At 36.4% G+C, this 21,600-nt stretch overlaps 1 protein-coding gene across 1 annotated transcript in view; it reads left to right on the forward strand.

Moving 5' to 3' along the window:
- Positions 1-21,600, forward strand: part of LOC114049459 (ryanodine receptor 2) — an 811,539-nt gene that overhangs the window by 181,701 nt on the left and 608,238 nt on the right. The window lies entirely within an intron of this gene.

A 21,600-nucleotide genomic window follows, 5' to 3' on the forward strand; every position in this document is an offset into this window, starting at 1 on the left:
AGAGTTTGTTAAGTGGAAAAGAATAAGGTTCTTCTGCCTCTAAGAATGTTTCATAATAATGTGGTATTGTATAGAGAAAAGAAGGAATCGGTATCAGAAGGCCTGAATTCTCAGGCTTTCTCAACTTTGCCATGTATTAGCCTTCATCTTATATCCCCTTCAGTAAAAAAAAAAATGCCAATTTGATAAACATTTATTAGGCATCTACATCTACTATGGATAAGACATTTATATAGTCACTGAAAAAAAAACAAAAATAGCACAAATACTGTTTTCAAAGTGCTTATACTCTAAAGGGAATCAAGAAATAACTGCTGTAAGGGATAGCTGGAGGAGTGCAGAGGAAAGATCAAGGCAAAGTGTGATGAGAATGTTGAGGAAGGAAGAGATCATTTTTCACTTGGAAGGGCTGAGGGAAGTTTATTAGATGAAATGATGAATTGTATCTTGAAGAGAATGGAAGGACTCCAACAGATGGAAATTGGTAAGGCTCAGGGGAATGGCTTGTGCAGAAGGCATGGAGGAATGAGATGGCAGGATAAGAATGGAGTGGGAGTGGATACTAGTCTAGTTTATGAAATAAAACCGAAATGATAGATAAGAGCCAGATGTGAGGGGCCCTGAATAGCAGGCTCAGAATTCCATTCTTTATTTGGTAGGCAACAGGAAACCACTGATAATTTTTTTGAGCAGACTCATCAGAGTGCTGTATTTCAAAGATGAATCAGGCAATGGTGTGAAGGCATCACTGGTGGGAGAACCTATTGGTATAGGCAGACCTGCCCTGTCTCTCTCATAGGGTTGTTGTGACCCAAAATTTTATTATCCAGTGACCACGCTTCAGGTGATAAACCTCTCCACACTTAGCCTGACTGGTCTCTTGATCAAATATAGCCTGTTGGTGGACCTTTCCTCAAATCTTTCCAGTTTGTTAGGACTTACCAGAGTGTTTTGTGTTCCTATTGGCATGGCTTCCAAGAACCTAGGGTCATCTCCATGACACAATGAGGCATTAAAGTGAGATATTAATGGAGAATTTTGCACTTACATAACCATTAAACCTACTAAGATTTTGGAGGTATTTTGATAAATGATATTACAGAAGTGTCGAGAAATACTTTAAGTAACTAATCCCCATAGCATACTTGAGAAGTAGGTCGGTGTTATGGTTCCCTTTTTAACAAACAGGGGATTTAAAACACGAGGCAGTTTAGTTAAACTTTAAAAACACATACCCAATCAGTCAGTGCATTTGGGATCACAGCTACATTGAGACTAAAGCTATAAAAATGGCGATAGAGGGGTAGTTTCTTTGTAATGTCTCTCCCTCCTCCTCCCTGCCACAGCAACCACCAACTAAGTCATTCACTAGAATTATAAGGATTTAGTATGAATGAGCATGTGAAGCCAAGTCTAACCTGAGGAGAGAGTACTGGTTTATTAACATCAAACACATTTCTTCTCCCCATTATTATACTTCCATCTTGTCACTCCTTTATGGGAAACTATAGAGAATGCCCAGTAAATAGACACAGATTGGACCTATGATTCCGCTGATATATGGAACTCTTTTATATATATAAATTCCCTTTACTGATGTTGGTTGATACTTTCTTTACAACTTAGAGAAGTTGCTAGAACACCAAAGGTTGAGTGACTTGCTTAAGGTCAAACAGCCAAAGTGTTTCAGAGGTGAGACAATTCAAAGTCAGGTTTTCTTGGCTGAAAAACCATCTCTCTGTCCACTATGCCATCTCAATAAATATATATTTATCATGATGAAATAAAATTAACTCTCCTTTTAATGACACTTCTTAGCCATCTTTGGGGCAACTAGGTGGCCTAGTGGATAGAGTGTTGGGCCTGGAGTCAGGAAGACTTATATTCCCAAGTCTAAATTCAGCATCAGACACTAGCTGGGTGATCCTGGGCAAGTCACTTAACCCTGTTTTTCTTAACTTTTTCATCTGTAAAATGAGAAGGAAATGGCAAACCACTCCAATATCTTTGCTAAGAAAATCCCAAATCAGGTCATGAAGAGTAGGACAAATTGAACAGCCATTTTCATTCTGTAAGATATATTTTAAGCTTTTTATTTCATGGATGTCAGGACTTAGGGATATCAGGGAGATTGAGAGAAGTTTGTACAATCCCATTTTGCCCAGGACTACCTGTTTATTTGGTGACAGAAGTAGAGCAAAGTCTTCTAATTCTCAATCCAATGTGTAGGGTGGCCTTTAATATAGAAGGGTAGCTATGGAAGTTATGCAATGGAAAGAATGCTAGGTTCAAAGTTGGAGGATCTAAATTCAAGCATCCCATTGATCTGGAATGTAGTGGCTAGTGAGTTTTCCTCTAGGAAATCTAGGCAGAGACAGGTGACATAACTTGTTTAAGATCTCAGAGATAATTAGTGGCATATCTAAGACAAGAACCCAGGAATCCTGACTCCCAGTCTAGTATTCTTTCCATTAAATTAATTTGATTATTTTTAATAGAACAGCAATACTGTACACTGTATTTTTACTGGCTGTATGTCTTACAAACTCCTAATGAGTGCATGTCTATGTAACATGGCCAGAACTTGTCAGCATTTAAATATAAGCCATTTAAACTTGTGATTATTCACAAATATTATCATGTGATGCTTAGCTTAGCAGTCTCGTTTTAAATTCAATTTATGCCCATGTTTCCCCAGCGCTGTTGTGATGTTAAAAGAGAAATATGTCTTCTATGTATTACTTAGTCAGAAATTCTTTAAGGGTAAGTTTTGAACTGAAGTTAGCTTTTGTAGCTATTAATAGTGTGAAAATAAGTATGCACCAAGATAAGCATACACCACACTACCTATGGAAGACCAGTTGACTGATACATGCCACTCATTGTATGGGAAACTCCTTTCCAGAGAAGTTGGTAGAATGAAAGACCCATTTTACCTTAGAGTTTTCCAATAAAAGTCAAAAGTAGGGCCCTAAAAACCCATGAGTGGATAAAACACCCAGAACTGTATATTTCTATTTCTTTATATAAGCCACAATCCCTTTGATGTAGAATTCTATCTACTATCAAGTGCAAGAAAGTGAGAGCCACTCTTCTACTTGCTACTTCTCTGACTTTGGGTAGGTCACAACCTCTTTGGACATTAGTTTCCTCAAATGTAAGATGAGGGACTGTGATTCTATATTAAATTAGGGTAATCTATCTTCTACCCCTGCATTTGTATCCTCCAGCCAAAGTTGGTAGAGGCTTGGATGTCTTTCCCTAAGAGTATACATAGTCTGTTTAGGAGTGACAAAACCAAGTTTTCTCCTTTTTCCACATTGTGCGTGTTAAATAAAATCACTAACCTTGAATTATATGTGGGAAAATAAAGTGAAGCATTGGGGTGATAAAAATATTAACAACAGCTGCCATTTATATAGCACTTTAAGGTTTGCAAAATATTTTACAAATATCTCATTTGATCCTCACAACAAGTATTTTTATTATCTCCATTTTACAGTTGAAGAAACTGAGGCAGACAGGTTAAATGACTTCTCCAGTGTCACACAGTGATGAATTATCTGAGGCAAGATATGAACTAAAGTTTTCTTGGCTTCATGTTCAGTGCTGTATTCACTGGACTGCCAAGCTACCTATGGTAGGACCATAGTTAAGGAATATGTACTATATTTACTTCAAAATTCAAGAATCTCCAATTTCATTGGTATAGGACAGGTGCACCCTTCAATAATGAAGTTTAGAACCCTTCTTAGTAGGAGACAGGGAGGGGGAGTAGATCTGTGATTTCATTGATGTAAGGAACTCTCACAATGGAGGCCAACATTTTCTTATCAACTAATAGTCTTAGAAAATTGCTCAGAAAAATGAGCTTTTCTGCCCTTAGCTTAGTTGGTCCTTGGCCAACAGATATATAATCTGTCAGTGGGGATGTACTCAAAGCCTTTTCAACTGGATATAGGACCTACCAGAATTTACACTCTTTTAGCAGAACCTTTGAGAAGCCAAGGTCACCTCGACACCATAATGGGCATTGGAATAGGTCTTCAATGGAAGAATATATGCTAGTTACACTTTCAACATTTAACATGACATTTTTAAGTTAACTAAATAAATCTCTTAATAATAAATAAAGATGAACTCAAATAAAGCTTCTGATTTTCTGTATCTTGTGTTAAAACTTGGGCAGCAAATCTTAGCTTTTCGTGGGTCATATCAGATTTTCTTACTACTTTTATTTTCTTATTACTCTATTTAAATTGAACACCTCCCACCATGGTGATACAGGCTGTTGATGGTGTTATGTTTAATTTCTTTGTAGCTCCCTTTCCACATCCATGGCCTTTATTCCTTCTTAGGAGAAAGACAGCTACAGAGAGGTACCTGACATTGGAATAGCAACTTCATGTGAACTGACTTGTTACTGAATTTATGATGGTAGAAAATTGCTCTCCACAGCCTATATGAGACAGGTCTCAGAGATTTCCTCACTGCAGGAAGCCCAAGTTTGCTCCTCTTTGTCAAAGCATATTGATGCATTGAAACATACTCCTGTTTTTAAGTCAGTTCTTTTTATGCGAGTTATGGCCAGCAAGTGGTGTATATCGGGATACAGTAGTATAAAAAGGATGTTGGTGGCCTGGGGTTCCTGCACAACAGAAAAAGAAGCAAGGGGATAAGCATTGATTTTCATATGCAAGAATCTAGCAGAATTTAGACTTATAGGAGCAGTGAAATGCATCGACACTTCCCCAGGCATCCTCCCTAGTCCAGGGAGTACTAGGTTTATGAACGCTCACTAATGAGTCATACATAGAAATGACTACTCTTGGAGCTGCAGCAGCTGTCCAGCCACTGTCCCCTTCTTCATAATTACTGACACAGGATCCCACTCTGTTTCCGTATCCTCGCATCTCCCCTATCTGAACCCAACAACAGTGCTTCCTTGGTGTTAATGGAGCCTCCTGGAAAGCCTATTCTTTCTGCTCCCTTTCAGGTGACTTGGGTTTAGAACTCCAAGGGGTTCAGAGTCCAGAGAGTCTTACAGGCTGTGCGATGGATGCAGTTCTGCCATTTAGCTATTTTTTTGTATTAGATGGTTATTTATATGATAGCCTGATAATCTAATCATCACATTTAACCTTTGTTTTTCTTTTGCTAAACATGTTCCAAGTTCTAAACAACCAACTTAATTAACATTTTGAGAGACAAACCATTTGTAAGTTGGGACTTATATAAATATTTGAACCTAAAAAATGGAAAAACTAGAGGATAACTGATCATTTTGAAAAGGATTTGCTAGAGAGTTCCAATATATTTAAATGAGATGTAATTTAATATATATGTATGTTTATTTTTCATGCAGCTTTTCAGAAACACATCTATTGCATACTATGAGATACATATGACTTTGTCTTTTCATTCTTAGTGTATGTTGGAAGGTTGGTGTTTACATGAGCCCCTTAATGATGTATCTCTTCTCTCTCTCTCTTTGTCTCTCTCTCTCTCTCTGTCTCTCTCCCTGTCCATATAAATGTATATATATGTGTGTGTGTGTATGCATACATATATATGTACACATATATCATTTTAAATTAATGGTAACTTTTCCAACTATTGGTAATATAGAAATAATTTTGAACCAAAATAAGTAATACAGAAAGAAAAAGTTAATCTAATTGATATATACTAGTCATTATATGGGACACACAGACACACACACACATATACACACAGACACACACGAAAGGTGTAGAAGAATTGGAGTCTGTACCATTGGAAGGAGTACCCACAGAGCCATGCAAGTATCAAAGTGTCATATGACTTTATTCCTTGATTTATTCCTGGATGTGACAAAATTTCTTTTGTCTTCAAACCTAGAGTCACTCCCACTGCCACTGAGTGATTAATGCTTGTCTGGGATCCTCTGCAGATTCTGTCCTCACCCTTCAGAGGATTACATTTTCCACTCTCAGAAATAATTAGAGGCAAACAGCATTTACAAATTGGGAGGATTTAATATAGGTTGTATAGCTACCTTGTAGGCAGTATTGTCTTCATTCATTACAGGTGGAAAAACTGAAAGAGATTTAGGTATACATACAAGAATGAGTGCTCTAGAGAAACTGGAAATAATTTTCAGGTCTCCTGATTACTGGAAGTGCTGTGGAAATTTGTGAACATTAGTACCATAGATCTGGAACCAGAAGAAAACTCTGGTTTCCTTCTGTCTTGTCCAACTTCCTCATTTTACAGGTGAGAAAACTGAGGCTGAGGGAGATTGCCTAACATCTCATGGGTAAATAAGCAACAGAGGCAGAATTTGAATTCCAGTTGTCTTACTCCATAGCGAGTTTTCTTTACACTACATTATCTCACCTAAGGGATACAGGTTTATGTTTATGTTTATGTTTTTCTAGTCTGGAAGAGGTTAAAGAATTACAAGTAGTAGAGAGTGGAGCAAGGAAAATAGTTTAAGTTCTAGAATGGCAATGGAACTTTTTTTTTAACCTAGAGCTGAAATGTTGGATTGTGATAGTAATAGTCACTAGAATCCTAAGATCGTAGAATGGTAGAACCTGAAGGGAACTTGGAGATAAGCTAGTCTGATCCTCTCATTTTAGTAAGACGTGCCATAGATTGAGCTGTCTTAGAAAAGCCTTCAGAATTGTTGGGTCACTTTCATATCATGGATGTAGAACTAAAGGGACCTCAGAGGACTGCATTTTAAACTTAGGCCGAGGAAGACCATGCCAAGAGTCATGTAGGTAAGTAACAAAGACAAAATTTGAACTCAGATTTCTGACTATACAGTCAATGTTTTTCCTCCTCTACCACACTGCCATAGAAGCCTTCAAGAAGTGTAGTGGGCTGTTTAATGTTTGACCTCAAGATCTTTGACCTACTTAATGATGAAGCCAGGACCAGAATTCAGATCTTTTAATTTCTTCAGTCTAGTAATCTTTCCATTGCACTTTCATAAAATGGCAATAGCAAATTGTACTTCATGTCCCTTGAGACTCAGTATTAAGAAAAAGGTCCCAAACAGCATTTTGAGGGATTTTACAGCAGCTTTAAGGGAAAAAAAAATCTTTATATTGATTGAACAAATGAAGGAAAAGCTTTTATTGAACTCTTGCTATGTGCCAGGTACTGCTCAAATCTGGGCATACACTCAAGAACATGAAATAGTTCCTGACCTCAAAGAGCCTACATTCTAGTATGGAGAAATAAGAACTTTAGGAGAGTGGTAGCCAGAAAGGTTCCTATTAAATATAGACTGGTTTTTGGACTGGTGGAGCCCTTTGCATTTTCTTCAAGCCCTTACCTCTGCAGTACTGCTAGGAAGGACTCCTGAGAAATAATTAAAAATTAAGAGTTCCTGGCACTATTACTGTTACCTTGAAATATTATTCTGTAGAATTCTTTAGAAGTGGGATGGTTTATGTTCCCTTGAAACCTAATCAGTGATGTGGGAGATGCAGGAATCACACATAGAAGAGATATATAGATAATCTAATCAAAAAGTATCTTACCTTGCCTATAATTTCAGTCTCTTTTCTCACCAAGCCTTCTCCCACATAATTCAATAAATAGTTATATATTTTACCTCCTTTTTGTCTATGGTCATTCAATGTGAACAGGTCAATAACAGAACCATAATTCATCTGAGGGGCTGCCTCTAGAGTGAATTGTTTGGTTCAGTGTGTTTAGAAAAATAAAGTATTCATTACCACTGATAGGTGACCTATTTGAGAGACAGCTGATTAATAGCTTACATTTCCATAGAATTTACAAAGCACTTTGCAACTTACCAAGTTACAATTTAGAAAACATTTTCCTCTTGGCACTGCACTACAATTAGGAAATGTGTCCCCATTTTTTAGAGGCTTACTGCCTCTTTGACTCAGGGGTGTGTGTGAAGTGTCTTGTGTAATATCATGTAACCATTAAGTGACAGGGAAGGAACTTCAAGCCAGGTCTTCAGATTATAAAATTTAGTGCTCTTTCTTTCCTTTCATCACTTACAAAGGGTGTGAAATCAAAATGATGATGAGTGAGGATCCAGGTATTAAATCCCCATTGATATTAATATTATTTTCCTATTAGCCAAGCCATTTTATGCATCATATACTCTTAAATTCAAACATGGAGAATGGGCAGCAAATTAATTTGATTTTTTTCCATACCTGTGATTTCATTGGAATTCTGGGTGAAGAGCTCCCTCTACCAATGGAGACCTGCAACTGTTGTATAATTTATCATGTCAGATTGCTTCCTGAGATACTAGGAAGCAAATTGACTTGTTCAAGGGGGCACATCTAGCATATTGTCAGAAGTGAGACTTGAATCCAGGTCTTCCTGATTCCTAGGGCAGTGCTTTATCCACAATATCACACCTCCCTTACCCATGTAGAAAACTGTCTTAGGAAATTCAATCCATTCGTGTCCTATAGGATAAAATGTATGCATTGCATCTTTACTACATACACATACACACACACACACAAAGACAGATACACACAAATATGATCATATTCCCCCCAAAACAAGCTAATGCTTCTTATTCTGTGCTCTGCCTTGTCAGAAATGGTGAAGAACTTAGCAGGTGTGAATAATTAATATTATGTTAAGAAATCATTCAGCTCTGCACTAGGAGCTGCCTTCCTTTTCCTGGTTTAGTTGCTGCTGCTGCAATATGTTGTGGACTGGTGGAGCCCTTTGCATTTTCTTCAAGTCTTTATCTCTGCAGTACTGGTAGGAAGGACTCCTGAGAAATAATTAAAAATTAAGAGTTCCTGGCACTATCACAATGGGAAGGGCATTCAATAACTTTTTTTTCCTTTCCTTCTCTTTTGGTTGTGTTATTATAAGGGACAATTTGCATTAGTTAAGGAATTTGTTAGTTACTTAGTTTTGCCTAGTAGATAGCCTGTTATTTTGTCCAGGTTTTAGTTTCTCAGCATCATGAGAGAGGGTTTTTTTTTTTAATCTCAGATCATTTCAAACTAATTCTAGGGTCTCCCTGCCCAGGTATTATTGTTATCTTCTTTTACTCAGACTATTTAGTTCATTCCCATTCTGCTTTTTTCTAGTGCCTCATAGTATAATTCTGAAGTATTCTGGCAAGTATGTTGTTCTATTATTCCTATTTTATATACAAACATACTAAGGTGCAAAAGTAGTTTGGAATATAAGGACCCTGCCTAGTGTGTGCATAGAACTTGAAAACCTTCAAAATATTGCAGTGTTGGCTGAGGTAGAACAAGAGATAGATAATTTAAACTGGCCTCAGAATCAGGAAAGACCTGGCTCTGATGCTTATTAGTTGTGTGACTGTGGGCAAGGTATTTAATCTCCCTATGCCTCAGTTTCCTCATATATAAAATGGAGATAATAATACATGAAATATCTACCTTACTGCTTTGTTATAATGAAAATATTTTGCAAAATTTAAAATCCTACATATATGTGAGAAAAAGTTATTGTTTTTATTGTGGTCGATTCTCTTATTATCTTAGGGGATGGAGGGGCCCAGAAAAACTAAGTTGTATTAGTTGATAATCCACCTTCTCTTTTGTTAAATTAAAATGTGACTAGACTATGGAAAGCCCCCAGGATATTAGGTCAATGGTCTATGGAGGTTTTATTGGAAAATGAACAAGAATGGTATTGGATGAGAAAGCATGGAAGCATCATAATCTAAATCAATGGAGATAGTATTCATAATGATAAAGCATGTAGGCATCATAATCTGAATCAATGGAGATAGTATTCATAATGATAAAATCACAACTCCTCTCTAAAATACTTGAGTGACTATGATGCTATAGTTTTATAGGTGTCAACTGCTTATACAAAAGTGGAATCGGGATGGTTGTGTTTAAGGAAGGAAGAAGTGACTATGGTATGTTTATGAATGTTGAGGTATGGCTGTGGTAGTCATGGTCTGGATGGTTGTAGATGTAGTAGCATAACCATAGTCATCTAGGTCCGTGGTATCGAATTCCAATAGAAACATGGATCCAAATAAAGATCCCTGTGGCACATATTGAATTAGAAAACCATATGTTGACATTACCTATGTTCTATTGTATTCTTATTTATTTTGTTAAATATTTCCCATTATATTTTAATCAGATCTGGCCACATTGGAGAATGTCATGGGCCAGCTACATGTTTGACTTTTAATCTAGGAGAATAACCAATGTTATAGTACTAGAAGCATTCTCTTTTCTTCTCCTTCTTTACTCTTTTCCTCCCTCTTTCTGTGCATTCCTTTCTCCTTCCTTCTTTTGGTAATTGAGTCTCAAGGCTGGTGGGTAAGACATTGGTGGTGGGGGTGGAGGAGTACCAGTACTTCCTACCAGTACTGCACAGATAAAGCTTTTTTCTTTAAAGCTTATGTTAGACACATTTTGAAGGCTGCTTTAATTGCTTGTGAAATAAATGTCATAGGATTATAAAATTTGAGCTGGAAGGGACTTTAGAAGCCATCAAGTCCAACTTTTTCATTTTACAGATGAGGAAACTGAGTCAGACAGAAATTATGTAATTTGCCCAGTGTCACAAAGTCAGTGAGTATCTGGGGCCAGATCTGAACTCAGGGCTTCTTGACTCTAAACCCAGTGCTCTATCCATTGTGCTATCCAGTTGGTTCTCTCTAGAGGTCATGATACAAAGGTACACTAAAGCTATTTTTCCTGACTCCCTCTTTACCACATTTCAATTCATATTAAATCCCTTCAAGGGATCTCATCACTTTTAGTTTGAAACCTGATTTTTTAAAAAAAAATGTATTGTCTTTGTTTTTTTATATCCTTGTTGCTTAACGTATCATAAAAATACAGATTTTTAGAACTAAAAGAGAGACTATTGCTAACTTGCATGTATTAGATAAAACTTGTTATGCTGGGTATGTTGGCACTATGTAAATTAGGATAAGGAACTTCCAGTCACAGGCCAGGATTGTTGCCTCAACCTAACATCCTCTGTCTTTTTGTTTTGTTTTTTGGCTAGGCAGTGGGGTTAAGTGACTTGCCCAGGATCACACAGCTAGTAAGTGTTACGTGTCTGAGGCCAGATTTGAACTCAGGTCCTCCTGATTCCAGGGCCAGTGCTCTATTCACTGTGCCACCTGGCTGCCCCCATCCTGTGTCTTAAGAGCAAGAATTAAGAAACTATACCCAAAGTTGGGGAAATGAACCTGGCTTCAGAAGTCTTCAGCGACGTAATCCTGAAAGGGCTTCCAAATGGGGAATGGTATAATGCAAAAATAGATGACAGATTTTTGCACAAAATTAGATTTGCTATTTCATATTTTTCAGAGCATATACTTAAGTTTTTTCTTCATTGGAAAGGAGTAAAGATGTGGATTTCATATGCTTTTAGCCTTCCATACTTTTGTTAGGAACTAGATCATTCTTATAACAAGTTTTATCCATGATTTCTCTCTTCCTGTGTCTCTATTTCTCTTTGTTGGTGTATGAGTTTCTGTGTTCATATTTGTGCATGCAGGTTTCTTCTTCTTTATCCTTATCTCTCTCTGAGTCTTTTTGTCTTCTCTCTCTTCTTCCCTGTCCCACCACCCTGCCTTATCCTTCTCCTGTTCTCTTTCACTTACCTGGCCACCATATTTTCTTCATATTTATTGGGTTAAGTGAATTGCTCTCTGATGTTTTTTTAATTTAAAAAGCAAATACAGATGACTTTTTTTTATATTTCTCTGTCTTGCCAAACAAAACAAAGCAACAACAATGAAAAATACTGCCAGCCAAATTAAACTGACTACCTGTCAGGGATGTTGGAGATGGGATTCTTTAAGTTGCATTTTTACTCAAATGTCCCTGGATTTGTTTTCCTATGGACCAATAGCTGTGGATGTAGAACAAAATATTTCTTCCATAAATTAAATGATAATAGTAATTAACAAGAATAGCAATAATACTACTACCCCAATGATGGTATGGCACTTGATATTTTTCATAATATTTTCAAATACTTTATCACATTTGATCCATTAGAAATGGGGGGGGGGAGAAATGAAATAAAATAAATGCTTTAGTGAATGTCAAGAATTCATTATCAGATTAAAGTCCACTGGTATGGATCAAGGTCAACATCTTTAATTAGATTCCTAGTTGCTTTACACGCTAGCAACAGTAAGGTCACAGGGGCTATCGCTCTAGCATCAGACGGAATGTGAGCACTGTAGCATCTCTTCTGGCCAAACCAGACAGATACTATGTGGCGGGCACTAGGAATGTGCTTACAACCGTATAACATTTCAGTGTTGGAAACTGGCAGGCAAAAATTTTGTTTTTTAATGATTCATGCATATAAACGAAGTGTTTTGAGCTTAGGTATTGTATTTCAATATTTCCTAATGGAGAACAGAGCACGTATTGTCTTTTATTACTCATAACTTTCCTGTATGTAGTAAGTGTTCAATAAATATTTGTTGAATAAATAAAGGAGAAGGACAAAGACACAGTTCCATATCTGAGTAAGATGAGTACATATTTTCTGAACAATTCAGGAAAAAACACCTATAGTAATAAGGGCCTATTAGACATGACCATGGACAAGTCATCTCACTTCTTGAGTCTTCATATGTAAAATGGCTGGAGGGAGCTGGACTCGAAGTCTCTAAAACACCTTCTAGACCTATGATTCTATGGTTCTGGAGAATGTGACATAAACAAAAAAAATTGTTTTACCCATGGTATATTTAATGGGTTAGAATTTACCTATTGCTCTCGTATGTTATAAGCACATTTCTGTGTTAGTTTCTGAGTCTAACTTTTAATTCCCTTACTGTATAAAATAATAAGGTCATGCTTCAGTATAGGCAGAACCCTACATGCATCATTTTGTGACACTGTCAATAATGTAATCAAGTTCTATCCTAAAGTGTTTTTAGCTGACCATTACACCATTCAACCAATATCTGGACACTATCTGAGCTGAGCATTGTTCCTATTTTAAATCTCTGCACTTCACTTGAGTTGCTAAATATCATATCAAGATGTTTAAGCACTTCATGAAGTCAATTGGTAAGGGTCATGCCATGTAAAGGGTAACCCTATTTACAACAAAGTGATATCCCACTAATTGTTCCACTAGCTACTTCTGGAACATAACAGAATAGAGAACCAAAGAGAATTACAAGTAATAGTTACTCTTCTCACGTAATTTCTTTAGAACAGGGTTCTGGTATATTCGTTTCCTCAATCCCCCAAATCTAGCCCTAGTCAATTGTCTTTCTCATTCCACATACTGAACAAAGATTCAATATTGTTCCACTGCTCTGTAACTTTGAAAGAGATGGATTGTACCTTTTCTAATGTATACAATATATAAAACAATACATATGTATGTATGTATGTATGTATATACTACTACTAATAATAACAGCTAATATTTCTAATAATACTTACACAGTGCCAGGCACTATGCTCAGTGCTTTACAATTGTCTCATTGGATCCTCACAAGAACTTTGAGAGGTAGGTGCTATTATTATCCTTATTTTACAAATGAGAAAACTGAGTTATACAGAGGGTTAAGGTAACAGAAATTAACAGAGGTTAACATAACAATATTCTGCACACTGTAATTTATAAGGCATATATGCATATTTTTATTTATTTTTTTAAAAAATGTTCAAAAATGTGAAGGATTACCATCTGTATCTAGAAGTTAGGGGATTTTTAAAGTTAGCTCTTTTTTCCCATTCCCCCTTTCAGGATGTTGTTATATTCTTTGCATCTTATCCTGAAGCCAACTTTCTCCTTCCTTCTCTCCTTCCTTCCTTCCTTCCCTCCCTACCATTCTACTGACTGACAGCTGCAAACCCCAGGGTTCAGTCTAATGATTTAGTATGTGAAGTATTGACACTATATGAGTCCTGCTGAGCCTAATGCTATGTAAAAATGGATTTTGAGTTTTTGCAGTCTGAATTTTGGAGGTCAAGGCACAACTCATCTCCCATTTAAAATATTGTTGCTATGACTCTCACTGTCACCTTTGCCACATTTAAAAACCTCTAGTTATACTTTCATTTAAACAGTTAATGAACTTAGTCATTGAACTATATGAGTATGCTTGGGGACAGTTAAATTTGGAGTCACTGGAGGGAAAGCATTTTTTTCCTACTTTTTTATATATCTTTTCAAACATCAAGTCCTGACAACAAAATGGATGATTTGAAAACAAATACTGTTAGATGACTTTGCAGAGCTTTTCTGTTCATGGGATGCCAGCTCAATAGTCTCATAGTCAGAACATGCCTTTCACCAAACAAATCCCCTAGATGCTGCAATAAAAGGAAGCATTAAGAATAGCAAAAATGAGTTGTCATATGATGTTAGCCTGGACAGGGAACCAAGTCATTATCAGTGGTCAGCACCATTCTTTCATTGACAGCTCCTCTGTGGAAAACCTCATATTTCCATGAAAGTTGTTTTATTTTTTCAGGCTTTGGAGTTCTAGTGTGATTTATTAATATATGGATAATATACAATATATGATGTGCTTATATAATAATAGAGAAGAGAGGCAATGTAGAGTTGTGGATAGAAGGCTAGCCTTAGTGTCAGAAATTCATGGGTTCAGATCCCGCCTCTGACACATATTCATATTGACAGTGTGACTCTGGGTGAGTAATTTGAATTTTCAATGTCCCAGGTACCTCTCCAAGACTATAATTTGCTGAATAGTTACTGATCTGTGTTGAGAGAGGGGGTTTCCTCAAAGGGAATTCCAAACACCAATGAAAAAGCAAATCTAAACAATAACAGAAGCATATTATTTAGATAGCTCTTTTTTCATTACAGCATGCTTTCATATATATATATATATATATATATATATATGTGTGTGTGTGTGTGTGTGTATGTATGTTATTATTTAGATAGCTCTTTTTTCATTACAGCATGCTTTCATATATATATATATGTGTGTGTGTGTGTGTGTGTGTGTATGTTATCTTATTTTTCTCCTTATAAGAAACTCATAATATAGGCAGTACAGATGTTATTACCCTCATTTCACAGATTAAGAAACTGAGGCATAGAGAGGTAAATGATTTGCCCTAGGTCACACAGCCAGTAAATGGCATCACCTAGACTGGGACCTATGCTGTTTAACTGTAAGGCCAATATTCTTTTTTCCATATTGCACTGACTCATCATAAAGAAAATATGTCTATGTCATATGTCTATCATTATGGAAATATTATAAACCATATGCAAATAGACATTTTATTTATTTAGTTAGTTATTTTATGGGATAAAGCAAGTATTTCCATGATGCAGTACAATAAAAAAAAATGATTGCACATGAAACTTCAAATCTGCTATGCACAACTTGCTATTCTTTTCAAATACACAACAAAATTATACACGAGTAGAGAGAAAAGTATCTTCACCCACTTGTGACTATTTACCATGGTGAAGCTCCTTACCTAGACACATGGAGACTCATTCTACCAATCACTACAAAAAAATCTTCATGTCTTAGGAGGAATCAATGGATATATTGTCTCATTAATTATACTTAGGTTGTGGCGAGTTGATCACTTATAATAAGCCCCTTTCAACGTACATCATTTAGTTTTTGCACAATCCCTCAGAACTTGGGTAGGATACATTTCTCCCACGACAAATCAGGAGTTTTCTGGACATTGGTTACAGCTCAATGATTAATTATTACCCGCCTCTATGCAAACTTCTCTTTAGATGCTGTAGCCAGCATCAGTACTCAAAGTGCTTATATTGATCATGTTAGCTGGTTTTACTTAAGAATTCTGTACTAAAGTAAAAATGAAACATAGCACATCTTTCCATTGATAGCAAGGCTTAAGAAAATATAATAGGAAGGGAATAGAACACGACAGTAGGGTGTCATTCATGCTTATTGTACAGTGCTTAGAGCAGCTATCCTCTTCTAAAGGCAGTATCTTGCTTTTTAGTTTCAAGTAGGGCTTCATTAAGCAGTGCAGTGATGAATTTGGGATGTATATAAAATTTTGAATGGAAAATATCATTGTGGTAACACTATTTCTTGGAATGCCATGCTACAAATGCCTGTTTTGCAAATGATTTCTGAAAAAAAATCCATAAAAGACATTTCTTCCCATTTTTTCCCCCTCATTCTCTTCACTCTCCACACCCATATGCCAATTCCTTGGGCCTAGTAGAAGCTCTTTATTGGAGAAAAGACTTTAAATGGATCAATCAATATTATTTATTAAACTCTTGCTGTGTGTAGAAAATTATGGGACAGGAATGGGATTTTTCTCATTCAGTAGGAAAAAAATGTTAAATGGGCCTTGCAACTTTAATAACTCTACAACTGTCCTGTTCTCTTTACCTCTCTATGAGACTGCAGTAGAGTAAGAAGAGAAAGAACCCAGAAAAGTGTTTAATAACACATTTAGAGCAACATGTGTCTGACAACAGAAGAGGCCTCAGAAAAACAAAAAGCAGGGCAGCTAGGTGGTGCAATGGGTAGAATACCAGCCCTGGAATCAGGAGGACCTGAGTTCAAATGTGACCTCAGATACTTGATGTTTATTAGCTATGTGACTCTGGGTAAATCACTTAACCTTGATTCCCTTGCCCAAACAAACAACAAAAAGAGTCTGATAGCCTCATAGACCCCCTTCTTAAAATGCTGTCCAGGTAATTTTAAAGCTAGGCTTTTTTTTTCAGCATTGCCAAGATACTTGTGATTTCTTCATGATGTCATACTTTAAATTATGTGGGCTCTCATAGTGAGAGCATTAGCTTTTAACTGCCACATGGTGCTTCCTTTTCATTGGAAGGTTAGTTACTATTTTGGGAAGGAAGCATTAAAAAAAAAATGAAACTCAGTTATTAGACACCTTAAGCTTCCCAGTGGCTTGGAAGCTCTTTTAGGTTCAACTTTCAAAAGCAACCTTCTCTTTATGAAGCCAATGACGAGAAAGAGATAAAGTGACGGTTTAATAAGCTGCCTGAGCTAGCTGGTCATTGTCGTACAGTCAGAAGTGTCTGGCACTACAGGAAGAATATGTAAAGGAGAAAAGATAGAGAAGAACAAAGGCAGTCCTACAGGTGTGGAGCTAACACAGGAGAAAAGTACAATAGAACCACGGGGCAATGAAGGGCAGACATGATGTGGAAAGAGAAACTCACTCTTGAGAAAACAGAAAAGAATGTCCTGCAGCATAAATGATGGGAGGAGGGAGGCCTAGAAAAACAGACAACAAACAACCTGCTATTCGTAAAGTAAAGTGACATTTTAAAGCACATAGCATTACACAGACTTGAACTCTAAGCCATAGACCAGAGGTGGGTAGCCTGCAGCCTTCAGACCACATGTGGCCTTCTAGGTCCTTGGGTGAAACCTTTTGACTGAGTCCAAGTTTTACAGAACAAATCCTTTTATTAATGGTATTTGTTCTGGGAAGTTTGGATTCAGTCAAAGGGTTGCACTTGAGGACCAAGAAAGCCAGACGTGGCCTTGAGACCGCAGGTTCCTCATCCCTGCCATAGACTAATCATGGATAGATTATATTACTGGGTGGTTTGTTTAGTGAAATCTAATTCAAAGTAGTATAAAGAATATATATAATTTAGAAAATTTAGGGAAAAAGGGCTATTCATTTTTCTAGAAAAGCACTCGATTGACCTCTATTTTTCAGTAACTTTGATTGAATAAATTATTTGTCAAAACATCTTGAATGTTAATAGGACATTTTATGTTTATTTATTTTCCTTCTAAAAGCTGATTTGCCTGAAGATTCCCAGTCACAAAATTGGTTATACTTTTTTTCTTCACTTAAATGAAAGTTATTTCCTATTAATATGTAGGCATTAGCATTTTATTTTTCTTCATTTGTTTTTGTTTGGTTGATTGGTTATCTAGTTACCACCAGAGAAATGTCAGAAAGGATTATTTATTTTTAGTACAAGTGCATTCTGGAAGTACTCAAAGGCCAAGAAATAGAATTTATTTTCATCTTATGGAAATTATAGCAAATTGATTTGTTATATCAACATTGAGAATTTTTTTTTTCAAAATTCCTATTTGGTAGAATATGGTGGTGGCACATAATAGGCACTTAATAAATGTTTCTTGGATTGAATTGGATTGGTTTGGAAAGAAGTGTGCTGATCAGCCCATGGATGGCAAGGCTTGGAAGGCCCTTGATTTAGGATGCTTTTTCACCTAAAAATTTAAAGAAAAACAAGATACATAGATTTATTCATGCTTTCAGAATCCTTGGTTTGGTATCAGACACAACTGAATTTTAAAAGATCACTTGTAAAATTAAATAGTAAATGATCTGATGAGAGAGTTTTGAATTGATCAATATTTTCTTTTTCTAGCCTACATGAGGTTTCTAATATTAACTGCATACCTATTTGTGTGTGTCCTTTTGTCAATTCCTTTGTATCATCTTGCCATATGTCAGCTATGGAATCCTGTGAATCATGGAATAGTAGCTGTTAGAGCAATGAAAAACATAGGGATCATCTGTTGCAATCCCCTCATTTTACAGAAGTCAAAGCTGAGGCTCAAAGTAATGAAGTGGTTTGTCTATGGTCATTTAAGTGAGTTAATGGTGGAACTGGGACTAAATCTCAGGTCCCTGGACTTAAGTCCAGGGCTCTTTCCATCGTACTACACTGGAACTTTCCACAGTTGCCACAAATTGAGATCATGGAACTTGGATACTGAAGAATTGCTGCATTCTAGGGGTCATTGACAAATCACTTTTCTCTTGCCATTTGGTATTAAGTATGGTATGTTTGTGATGAGGATGAAATTGCTTAAGGACCTAGTAATAAATGCTATGGCTGATATAAGTTTAAAATCTGTCTAGAATAGCTGAATATCACATCTTTGTAGGCCTTTTCTTGATAATGAGGTTCTGAGTATTCCAAAGATGAAATGGGAATTTTCTCTATTTAGCTGATATAAAAAAAATACTTTAGTAGAAAAAGTGTTGAACTTGGAATCAGAAGTTCTGCCTCAGTCATTTACTACAGAGTGACCATGGGAAAATCACTTACCTCTCAAAACCCCAGGTTCCTCACCTTTAAAGTGGAACTAATAATCCTCCCACTTACCTACCTGACAATGTTGTTTTGAAGAAATTACAAATGTTATCCAACCTCTGGTCTTTGATGAATAAAATGACTGCTTTTTCCTGTCTTTTATACACTAATCTCTTTTTTAAGAGAACATTTAGTGCAAGGTGCATATTTTCATGTAAAATGAGTTGCCAGTCCCACCATTAAATTCACAAGAAACTTTTTAAGGCTCTTTGGAGTTTGTCAGGGGAGGATAAGAGTATTCTTCCGCATGTGTCACTGCCTCCCTTAACCAGTTTCAAGTAGTACAGACACGCATTAAGTGAAATGCAGTTCATCTAGTTAGGGGACAGAACAGAGCCAAAGCTGTCTTTTAAATTTAAAAGCTACAGTGTCTGGTGAATAGCGCTTGAGACTTCAGCAGGGCTACAAAGAATAACTGTGAACATGGTGGTGATGGACAGATGGACTCTTAACAATGTCAGTATCTCAGAATGCCTTTAGGAGTTGACAAGCAATTATCTATTTTGCTTTGTAGGAGTGGAGCAAGGTATTAAAATCAACTTCTAGCTGAGACCTTTTTTTTTTAATTACGAATCATGTTGCCGATGTCCCCTGCTGATGTTGTCATTCTGGCTCCCTATACAGGCACTGCTATTTAACCATTCCTATCTGTGCTCACGTGTACATATATTCAGATGTGGTATAGAACTGATTCTGTCAAGTCTCTTTGGCATCTCTTTCAAAAAGTTGTGGTGTTATTTAAAAAAATCAGTTTCTGAGCTTGAGCAATGGAAGGAATGTTAAGTGTGCCTGTATGAAGTCTTTGAGAAGAGGCATGGGGTTCTTTATTTTTCTTTCTGAGTTTGATATATGGACACACACACACACACACACACACACACACACATATTGCTGTACTCCCTTTCCTAAGCCTTTTCAGAATTGTAGAATCTTTAAGTTGAAAGAGACCTTAGAAGAAATAAGACTTAATTCTAATTCCATACCAGAATACCCTTTATGAAATCCCTGGAGAGTAACCACCCAGCCTGTGATCAAACACTTTCAGTGATGAAGAACTCATTATCTCACAAATCAGCTTATGCCATTTTTGGAGAGCTCTAATGAGAAAATTCTTGCTTATCATAAACTGAAATATGCATTTCTGTAATTTTCAACCATTGGTCCAATTTCTGCAGCTGGAACTAGTGAGGGTAAATCCTAATAATCCCTTTTTAATATATCTTTCCAGGATCAGCGAGGTGTCACAGTGGATAGAGCACCGGCCCTGGAGTTAGGAGGACCTGAGTTCAAATCCAGCCTCAGACACATAACACTCACTAGCTATATGACTCTGGGCAAGTCTCTTAACCCCAAATGCCTCACAAAAAAAGAGAAAAATAATATCTTTCCAAATGTTGAAGGATAGTTCATATCTCCCCTAAGTCGTCTTCTTTCAGGCTAAACATCTCTAGTCTTTCAACTGTTTGTCCTCTTACCATCCTGGCTGCTTTACTGTGTATGCAGTCACTTTTTTTCCCAATAGTCTTCTGAAAATGTGGAACCCTGAACTCAATATGATATTCTAGATGTAGTCTGATTAACAAGGAGGTCAGTGAAATAGTTATTTCCTTTGTTCTGGATAGGATGTGGTCTAAGATTACATTAGCTTTTTTTTTTTTTGATGACCTTTTCAACCTGTTGACTCATTTTTATCTTGCAGCCAAATAAGCATTTAATTTATTCAATAAATAAATATTCTATTTATTCATTACTTGTCATCTATCCATATTTTTCCTATCCTATACTTAAGCTGGTGATTTTAAGACTAAATTAAGGACATTAAATTTATTTCTTTTTTTTCTTTTTAAATTAGTGGATTTTTATTGCTATCTTTTGTTTTCACATATTTTCTCACTGTATACTTCCTCATGCCCCTTCCAGAGGGACATCTCTTTTACATTTATTTCTATGAAATTTCATTTCTTCATTTCAACCCATTGTTATATAGCTCGTCAAAATATTTTAGAGTCTTTATTGTATCATCCAATGGATTGGCTATTGATCCAAGCTTTATGTTGTAAAGCATGAAGATATGTATGTGTGAGTGTGTGTGTGTTTGCAAAGAGTCAGGATGGAGCCCAGAGGGAATAGATAATCACTTATTGGGAATGTTAGAAAAGGGATTCATAATTTAGCTAAGGATTAGACGAGTAACCTCTGAGGTTCCTTCTAACTCTAGGATTCCATTATTCTGCAATTCTCTAGAATCCTTCCAGGTCACACTTTTTATTCTCCATATTGCTAAACTTTTGTTTTTCTCTGGTTTTTCTCCCCATCAATTTTTGCTTTAAAGTTCTCTTGCTCAGGTGAGCAAGTGTCCCACCAAACAAATTCGTCCCTGGCCTCATGAGATGTCCTTTATCTCTCTGTCTCTAGTTAGGAACCTGTCATTTAGATATTTAAAACACTGGTACAGAAATTCAATAAGATCATAGAATTTAAAGCTAGAGAGGA

The sequence above is a fragment of the Vombatus ursinus genome, unplaced genomic scaffold, assembly GCF_900497805.2.
Source record: "Vombatus ursinus unplaced genomic scaffold, bare-nosed wombat genome assembly UNPS02014798.1, whole genome shotgun sequence".
Taxonomy (NCBI): Eukaryota; Metazoa; Chordata; class Mammalia; order Diprotodontia; family Vombatidae; genus Vombatus; species Vombatus ursinus.